Genomic DNA, 9,561 nt, shown 5'->3' with positions numbered 1-9,561 from the left:
TATTAATATTATTATTATTACTATTATTGTTGTTGTTGTTGTTGTTGTTATTATTATTGTTATTATTGTTGTTGTTGTTATTATTATTATTATTATTATTATTAAAAAGTTTGATTAAAAAAATTATAAATATTGATACATTCAAATGGTCAAATTCACGCACTTTTTCTTGTTGTTGTTCCTTCTTAGATTGTATAGAGTTAATTGATTAAATTTTAATTTAATTCTAATCAATTTTTTATCATTTCTTTCTTCTTATTTTCCTTCTATTTAATTACCTTTTTCTTTAAAGTACTTAAATAACATTTCAGTAATAAAATAATTAAGCATCTTTTGAAGTAAATTTACAGTTACAATTATATATATATATATATATGCATAGATTAATTGCAGTATTTTAAAGGATTCTTCATAATTAAATTAAATTCCGAACATCACTATTTATAAACATAAACATCATATGTATTCACCATCTCACTTTTCCACACAAAATTCTTCATTCACCCTTCGAGTCACCAAACATCAGTTATATGGAACTAACAAAAGGAATCGGAAGGATTTCTTCGAGGTTTATTATTTATCCTTTAAAAATGTTTCTAAGAGAAATAAATATATAAAAAAGTTAAATGTACCGTAAACATAAGTTTGTCATTTAGATTTTGACTTTTATTTAACAAAATAGCAGGTAAAAATTATTAAAGAAGTTTGACTGTGTAGTTAGCGACATTTAAGGTTATTATGTAAACTCCATCTACCATGGATTACACCATCGATTTAGAGTTGGATATTTTACGTCTATTGAATGAAGTTCATAATAATTTGGAGAAGAGAAAGAGAGGAATTCATTCCATTGAACATGAATACAATCAACTATCTACAATGCTTTATATAAACATTGAATCATCTACTGAACCTCTAACTAACTAATTATTGCTCATAGTCTGTGTACTGACTATACGCTTACTGACTAACCATTAGTTAGTTACAACAACCTAACTAACTGACACGTCACTAGGCTCAATACTCCCCCTCAAGCGAAATAGTAAGAATACATTCTTCATTCCAAGCTTGATTAGCAGATAATAATATTGACCCTTTCCTAATCCTTTTGTAAGAAAATTTGTCGGCTCAATATGGTGAGTTTTGATCAATCCCTGTTGTAATTTTTCTCTTACAAAGTGACAATCAATATCTATGTATTTGGTACGTTTGTGAAATATTGGATTTGTTGCTATTTGGATAGGAGCCTTGTTATCACAATACAAATCAATAGGTTGTGCAATTGTAACTCCCAGTTCTTTGAATAATCCAGGTAACCAAGAGAGTTCTGCCATTGTAGATGCCATATTTCTGAACTCAGTCTCTGCTGAACTTCTTGAGATTGTCTTCTGCTTCTTTGACTTCCATGATATCAGGGATGAACCAAATTTAACCATGTATCCTGTGACTGACTTTCTAGTCTTTGGACAAGTGGCCCAATCTGAATCACAATAGGCAACTAAGTGGTGAGATGTGTTTGATGAATGAGCAAACCAAGACCTGGAGTATTCTTGATGTACCTAATGACTCTGATGGCAGCAAGTATATGAGACTCATTTGGTTTATGCATGAATTGGCTTAAAAATTGAATAGTGTAGGCAATATTTGGTGTAGTCATAGTAAAATAAAGTAACCTTCCTATTAATCTTTGGTAACTCCCCGTATCAGTCAAGAACTTGTCGTCAACTTTGTTTCCTATAGCCATATCAAATTCATAGAAAGTGAGTTTTAGGTTGAAATCATTAGGAGTTGAAGCTGGCTTAGCTCCCCCTTACCCTAAATCTGCAATCAGTTCAAGGGCATACTTTCTTTGATTGAGAAAAATACCAGAGGTACTTTTAGAGACCTCAATGCCCAGAAAAAATCTCAAGTCATCAAGATCCTTCATTTTAAACTTCTGCTGAAGATTAAATCTGGTAGACTGAAGAAGATCGGAATTAGAACCAATAATGAGGAGATCATCCACATAAACTAAAACAATGACAACATTTAAACCAATTGTGTAAGTGAAAAGGGAGTAATCAAAATGACTTTGAATAAATCCCAAATCCTGGAGAGCAGTTGTGAGTTTCAAATTTCACTGTCTAGAAGCCTGCTGCAGACCATATAGTGAGTTTTTGAGCTTGCAAACCGTGGGAATAGAACCTTTGTGAAAACCAAAAGGGATCTGCATGTAAAATTCCTCAATCAAGTCTCCTTGAAGAAAAGCATTGTACACATCTATTTGATATGTAGACCAGTGCTTAGGTGTTGCAATAGCTAGAATGGACCTGACTATCACCATCTTTGCAACTTGGGAAAAAAGTTTCCTTGTAATCAAGTCCATCTTATTGACTGAAACCTTTGGCAACTAACCTTACTTTGAACCTTTCTACCTAATCATCAGTCTTGTACTTGATCTTAAACACCTATTTACATCTTATGGCATGTTAGCCTAGAGGGAGATCAACTATGTCACATGTACCATTCTCTTTAAGTGTAGCTATATCTTGCTGCATTGCAAAGATCCATCTATCATCTTTGACAGCTTCATGATAGGTCTAAGGCTCAATATCTGAGGAATAAGCAACTAGACATCTTGCATAATTAGGTGACAAAGATTCGTAGCTGAGGTAGTTAGACATAGGATAAGCACAAACATTGACTACATAACCAGTAAAGAATTTTGGAGAAGCTTTGGGTCTGTGAGACTGTCTTCGTGTTTATGGAACAGAAATAGGAGGTTGAACATTAGTTGCAGGCTCAAGTTGAATATCAATTACAATCTCAATATTAGGTGAAAGAAGATGTGAAATAGGAGGTATGTTCTCAGTAGCAGGAGATATGGACTCAATAGGGACAGAGTCCATATGTTCATGAAGGAGATCATCAGTAAAAGTCAGGACAGGAAATATAGGATTAGCACTAGTAGTCATCTGTTTGAAGGGATAGACACACTCATGAAAAATAACATCTCTGATAAAAATAAATCTTTTAGAATGCAAATCATATAATTTATAACCCTTCTTAGTAGTTGAGTATTCCATAAACACAGTAGGTAAGGCCTTAGTTTCAAATTTATCTCTTCTCTGAACACTAACTACATATGCAAGACATCCAAGGACTCTAAGATGATCAAGTCATGGTAGAGTATTGAAAAATATCTCAAATAGGGATTTGTTACCTAAAACAGATAAGGAATACTATTGATAATGTTCACAGTTGTAAGTACACATTCACCCAGAAAGATATAGGTATAGCTGCCTCAAACCTTAAGGCCCTAGTTATTTCTAGGATATATCTATGCCTTCTTTCCACTACCCCATTCTGTTGTGGTGTATAAATATATATAGTTTGATGAATGATCCCTTGTGCAATAAGAAACTCATGAATAGATGAATTAATAACTTCTGAGTCATTGTCAGTTCTAAGAGTCTTGACAGTAGAACCATATTAAGTTTTGATCATGGAAAAGAAAGATTTTAGCAATCAATAAGTTTCATCTTTAGAATTCATTAGAAACAATCGAGTATGGAAAAATCATCTATAACAGTTAGGAAATATATTTTTCCATCAATGGTTAGCATTATATATGGCCCCCATACATCAGCATGTAACAATTTTAAAATAAGATTTGAATGAGTAGTACTAAGAGAAAATGGTAGTTTGGTTTGTAGCTAAGGGGGGTCATACAGGACATAAACCACATGATCTATCTATAGAAGTATGTAAGAACGTGTCCATGTTCTTTATAGCTGCAATAGGCATGTGTCCAAGTCTTTTATGCCAAGTATTGAGTGTAGTATTATATTTGACAGCAGAGAATGGTATACTTTATTAGAGGCTGAAAGAGGAGAGTTTATTTGCTGAGCTATATTACCAAACAAATAGAGTCCACCTGATTCTCTACCAATCCCCAATACCTTGTCACTGCAAAGGTCTTGAAACATACAAAATTCAGGATAAAAACCTATCATACACTGTAATTTCTTAGTGAATTTGGACACAGACAACAAATTAAACTTGAAATTTGAATATAAAGGAAATCTATAATTTGTTGAGGAATTGAGGAATATAACAAATTAAGCATATTGAGGAATTTATAGCTAAGTATCCAAATTGCCAACAAATGAAGGTTGAGCATCAAAAATTGAGAGGTTTTGGCTCAAGATATTAGCATTCCTACTTGGAAGTGAGAATATTTGAATATGGACTTCATTATGGGTTTATCTCGTACTCGTTATCAGCATGATTCAATTTGGATTGTTGTAGACCAAATGACTAAGTCGGTGCATTTTTTTCCCTTTAAGACTTTTTATTTAGTCAAGGATTATTCTAGACTTTACATTCGAGAGTTGGTTAAGTTGAATGGTGTTCCATTGTCCTTTATTTCTGATAGAGGTACTCAGTTTATTTCTTAGTTTTGGAGATTGTTGTAGAATGATCTTGGTACTCATATTAAGCTTAGTACAACTCTTCACCCTTAGACAGATGGTCAAGCCGAGCAGACTATTTAGACTTTGGAGTATATGTTGAGAGCTTGTGTGATTGACTTTAAGGGTAATTGAGATGATCATTTTCCTTTGATTGAGTTTGATTATAATAATAACTATCACTCGAGTATTCATATGACTTTATTTGAGGCTCTCTATGGCAGGAGGTGTAGGTCTTCTATTGGTTGGTTTGAAGTTGGTGAGGTTGCTTTGTTAGGACCCGAGTCAGTTCATGAGGCTATGGAGAAAGTTCAACTTATTAGAAAGAGGTTGAGGACGGCCCGAAGTCGACAAAAATCCTATGTCGATATAAGAAGAAAAGAACTTGGATTTGAAGTTGATGATTGGGTTTATCTAAAAATTTCACCTATTAATGGTGTGCTTCTATTTAGTAAGAAAGAAAAGGTTAGTCCCCGCTATGCATATCCATATCCAATTTTGACGCATTTTGGTAAGGTGGCCTATGAGTTGGATTTGCCTTCAGAAATGGCATCGATGCATCTAATGTTCCATGTTTCTTTATTGAAGAAGTGTATTGGTTATTTCAATTGTGCCATTAGAAAGTGTTAGTGTGAAATAAAATCTCTCATATGAAGAAATTCAGTTGAGATTCTTGATCGTCAAGTTCGAAAGTTGAGAAATAAAGAAAATTAGTCTGTGAAAGTTCTTTGGAGGAATCAGTTAGTTGAGAGTGCTCCTTGGGAGGCTGAAGTCAATATGATGTGTCGGTATCCTCATCTCTTTCCCTGTGCTTCAGTTTCAGCTTATAGTATTAGCTCCTCATGTTTACTCTTTCGAATTCATGTATTTCAGCTATTCTCAATATTCCATATGTATGCATGTTCATGAAATAAGTTTTTTAAGTTCATATTTTAGCTTCGGGTCAATTACTCCTTGATTTTGTTCATTTTAATCTGATTTGCATTCATCATAGTTTGTTAAATCTTCTTCCCTACTCTATTCATGAAGCTTGAGTCTCATTTGGGGATGAATGTTCCTCAGGGGGAGATATTGTAACACCTCAGAAGTTGAAAAGTTAATTCGAAAAGAAAAGTTAAAGAAATGTTACTTGTGCCAGTTTATACAAGCCTACCTATGGACCATACAAAGGACCTACGGTCAGTAAAAGGCAATTGTAAGTGAGGTCCTGAAAGTTGGGAAAAAGTTAAGTTCTAGATGGATACCTACGGACCGACCTACTGACTATATGAGGTCATAAGGCCCATAGGAGTGGTCGTAGAATGAGATCCAAAGACAGTGATTCAGAGGCTAGATTCTATGAGAGGGCCTATGGATTGGTCCCGTACATTGAGATTCAGAGAGTTGAATTTTGAGGATGGACAGGACGACAAGGTCTACAGACCGTAGACTCATATACAGCCCATAGAGTGGGTCTTAGGATGGACTTCAGAGAATTTTAATTTCCCCCTAATTTCTACGAGCTCGTGTACGATTTGTAGGAGGATCTACGGACCATAAGTGGGGTCCGTAATGTCCCTCCGGCAATTATTATTTAGGGATATTTTAATTATTTCCTATTCTTTTAACACCTAAACTATGTCGTTTTAAGCCTATTCCTAAGTCCTATAACTACCTTTACCCTTCAAAATTCCCCATTCCCTCTTATTCACTAAAAACCCCAAAGAACTAAAGTCTTCTTCTCCAAGGATCCTCTCAAGGAGAATTAGGGTTCTTCAAGCTTCAAGTCTCCTCTTTCAGATTTCCAGGCTAGAATTCTTCAAGGTATGTGGGAACTTCATCCATGGATCCCAAAGAATCTTTAAATTCTCTTTATGATTTCTTCCAAAAACCTTGGAATTTTTATGCTTATGTATTGGGTTCAATCTATTATTGTTTTATTCATTCTTACTTATCTTATTATGTATAATTTGATTTTAATTACATGTTTAGATTTTCTCATGAACCCAAGCATTATGCTTATTTTATGATTATGAACTATGATTTGACATTATGCATGCATCATGATTTAAGCATCAATAATTTAAGGATTCTTTTAGATAAAGTATCAATATGATTTTCATGAAAACAAGTTGCTTCAAATTGAATTATTCTTATCATGAAGGGTTTCCATGATCTAGCCACTTTCGATTGAAGTGTGATTTTCTATGAAAAGCTTATAATGATTAGGATATTTTAGATTAGTATCTCTTATGAATTGATTATATTATGAATCATGATATGTAGAAAAGAGTTATTCTTATGATTTCAAGTACTTTATGATGAACTTGGTATTACTAGATTCATTCCTAGCACCGAGCGGACGTTAGGGATGAAGGTTTCTGCTTAGCATCTGTGAGCCTTTAGTAGTAATCCTTAGTCCCATAACTATGTGCCCCATATGATGTCCTAATTAGCCAAATAGCTTAAGCTAGTGGTTCCACAAATAGCTCATATTCATGGTCCTTACCTGGCAAGTAAGATAATCTCTTTTTGGTATGGGAAAGAAACTGGGCTCCATGTTATAACTCACGTGGTTTATATCTGTTAACGATATATCTCACAAAAAACCAAAGACATATGATTCTCACTTATGTTTTATTTTGATTATGAATTTCTTACGAGTTTTCCATTGACCATGTTTCATGTTTCTAACAATGTTCTAAAGGATTGTCATGTTTTAGCTTGATCATTGCATTATCATGTTTCATATTATGCCTTGCACATTCCTCATACTCATTACATTTCATGGTACTGATCTCATACTTTTTCTTATATTAATATAGGTTTTGACACTCCATCTTAGGCCAACGGTTAGTATTGGATCTTATCAATGTTGCACTAATTGGTGAGTCCTCATGGTTTGGATACATACCACTTATGAGCTCTTAAATTCATTTTAGACTATTCTTTTAGTTTCAGATGTTTGAGTTAGCTAGAGACATGTCCTAGCAAATCACCTATGTTAGTAGAGGCTTATTTCAGACTTGGATTCCACTTATGGTCTTTATTTGGATTTTCTTTGCTATGATGAGATTGTATTTGGAGGCATTATCAGCAAACGCGTAACGTACGAATCAGGAAGGAACGTTGAGAGTTACACTATTTCACACGAACTCAGAATATGAAGAAGTGAAAAAAATTCCTAATGTCCAATAGTCTCCTGATTATAAGTGTGGTGCATGACACACCCATAAGTAAGACTCTACTAGACATGTCTTCATAGACACCCTAGGACTCTTGAATGTTGTTCTCTGATACCAAGTTTTTCATGCCTCGAGAGGGTACCCTAGGCGTGGCCGGCACTCAAAAATCATTGTTGGCCCAAAGTAAACCACTTGTCTCAATCACTCATTCAAACTAATTAGCGAAAGACTTTAAAAAAGAGGAGGATAACCCATACTGAACATTTAACAATCTTCATCCATAAGTAAATAATAAATTAAAAATACTCAAAGTATAATGTAACTCAATGTCATAAACTGAATAATTAAATTATGGTTTAAACACAGACTCTAAAACAAATCATCTAACTCAACTCATACTCGATCCATGAAGCCTCTAATCAATACTAGAAAGGTGTCAAGACAAGTCCAAGGCCACCTCAAATGACTATCAAAAGAATGACAAAAGAAGAAATAAATTGAAGTCCTCCGAATGCAAGGAGTCTCACCAAAATCTGAATTGGATCTAGTCTTCAACAATGCGCATGTTGAGGACCTCTATTCCTTGTATCTGCATCATAACACAATCATGCCAAATGGCATCAGTACATGAAATATACGAGTATGTAAAATGGCTGGAAGGGACAAAATCAATAATACTCAATTTTATGCAACTCAAATCAAAGGACCTACTCCGAAATGACTCAATCAATAAAGCATGAAGTAAAGTAAAACAATGCTTTAAACAATATGTAATAAGAGACACAACTCAATATATGAAAGTATGATAATTCGCTCTTTGGGAGTTTCTCTAACCGATAACTATCACTTATGAGCTAGTGATGATACAACGCTTAAGAACTGTCGTTGTCGCAGTCATCCAATACTTTGCCATAGAAAGGATGCTTAACTCAATGGATCCAAAATCAATCATAGTCCATTGTTTTGATACTTGAGAGGCATGACCTCTATCCTACGCTGGCTATGTAGTCTATGGGATTTGAGTTACCTCTACTCTTACCCAAATCGGTGCTCAATTCTACTCCCAAAATACTTTATTATGCTCATAGAATGAAAAAAATACTCAATTTACTTCACTAGTCTCTTTTGGACTTAGCTCAAAACTCAACTCAAGAAGTGCACTTAAAGCATAATTTAACTCTTCAACTCAACCTCAAAATAGATGTTTCAAATGTAGTAATGCTCAACTCGTTTATACTAAAATGCTCATACTAAACCAAAAGTGAAGATATTTCTCAAACTCACCCCATGATCAACTCTTTCTCAATCAAAGCAAAAATAGTTTTTCTTTAAACACAAAATAGTGTATAACAAAATTTACACAAAATATTCATAAATCATTCTTTTACAAACTCTTTCAATGCATAAAATACAATTAAAATCTCAATTAGGGTTCATGGGAATGCAAACACGAATCCCTACTCTCAACAGGACTCAACTTACATAACTCACCAAGGTATATAGTAATATATGCAAGAACACAAGGAAATTTTATATACAATCTCAATAGGGATTATCATTAACTCAATAACTCAATTTATGGAACTTTGAAACTCAACTCAACTTGAAGAACTAGAGATGTAGGGAACGTGGATGAATTCAATCCACGTTATGAGTAGCCTTACATACCTGTAAATCGAAAAATAATCAAAAGTTGGAAGGTGGGAGTGAACACTTGAACCCTAGTTTTTTTCTCCTCTCCAATCCTTGCTCTCAAATAAACTAAGTGTTAATAAGGGCTTAGCATATAGGGTATTGTTAAGGGACTCAAACCAGTCCCAAAACATCGAGGTTTTGATTGGGAAAGGGTGGGGAAAAGATCAAACTATCCTTCATAAAAATCTGATTCTGGCCATATATGGGTCATTTCTATGACTCGTCGAAACTTTAACGAGTTGTAGGATCTA

The sequence above is a fragment of the Solanum dulcamara genome, chromosome 6, assembly GCF_947179165.1.
Source record: "Solanum dulcamara chromosome 6, daSolDulc1.2, whole genome shotgun sequence".
NCBI classification, from domain to species: Eukaryota; Viridiplantae; Streptophyta; class Magnoliopsida; order Solanales; family Solanaceae; genus Solanum; species Solanum dulcamara.
The sequence above is the reverse complement of the archived record's forward strand: the minus strand, read 5'-3'. Positions refer to the sequence as shown.